A 1,113-nucleotide genomic window follows, 5' to 3' on the forward strand; every position below is an offset into this window, starting at 1 on the left:
TGAATAAGCAAAATTGCATGCTGGGAAATGAGTGCTATTTTCACAGTTCTGTAAGTGTGCCTCCTCGCGTTCAACCAAGGGCTTCAGGGGGCAATGCGCACCTTTCTGAATGCCCTCTAAGATGCCAGGAGGGACTCACGAGGGTAGGGCAATGCCAGCCAGTGCCAGTCAGGAAGGGCTTATCTTTCCTTGGGCACCGTAATCCAGGGCAGCCAGCGAGTGCCGCAGATCGTCTCCCTCGTCCTCCTCCTCCTCCGCAGCTACCGATGGAGCAACGCGGAGCGTGGTGCTCGGAAAGCTCGGCTTTCCCACGAGGGTCTTATTGGCCGTAGGTGTCCCCACGGCTGCGGGAAACGCGGGCCGCTGTGGTTTCCTGCCGTAGCACTGAAATGGGTAGCCATGCATTTAGCACATGCAGGGGCGCCGGGGGAAATTGCATTCTTATCTCAGTCATAAAACACAGCGCAGAGGAAGAATGCTCCAGAGACAAAGCTTTAATGGTGACCTTGAATAGAATAGGAAGTGTGTAAAAGTGTGTGTGTGTGTGTGTGTGTGAGAGAGAGAGAGAGAGAGAGAGAGAGAGAGAGAGAGGAATAATTGTGAGTGCTCACTGAAATATGCTTGCTAAACAAAAAATCTCCAAACGTGCGTGTGACTGAACAACCAACTTAACATAATAAAACACACAAATCAATGAACACACTCAGGCGGCGAAGATGGATGTTTGCATTCATCCATGAAATTATGATGAATATTCTTAGAATCCTGTCCTGTAAAGCACACAAAAAACTACTAGTGTGTGGTCTTCATTGAGCTATAACTTCTAATTTCAACACTTTTACAATCTCGCCATCAATGGAGAATAATATATAAATGAGGTTGATTATGGCCCTTTATGATCATCAGCTCCAAAGAAAATGGTATTTAGAGGGAAGGAATGGAGAAAGGTTGATTAATCTTTTCAGTTGGACTTTCCTTGATTGTCTTTCCTTTTTGCCGCTGTGTTTGTGTGTGTATGTGTGTGTGTAAGCAAGGAAGTGTGTGTGTGTGTGTGTGTGTGTGTGTGTGTGTGTGTGTCTACATCTGTGTTTTTGTGTGTCTTTGTGTGTCTAT

Source organism: Alosa sapidissima, chromosome 23 (assembly GCF_018492685.1).
Source record: "Alosa sapidissima isolate fAloSap1 chromosome 23, fAloSap1.pri, whole genome shotgun sequence".
Taxonomy (NCBI): domain Eukaryota; kingdom Metazoa; phylum Chordata; class Actinopteri; order Clupeiformes; family Clupeidae; genus Alosa; species Alosa sapidissima.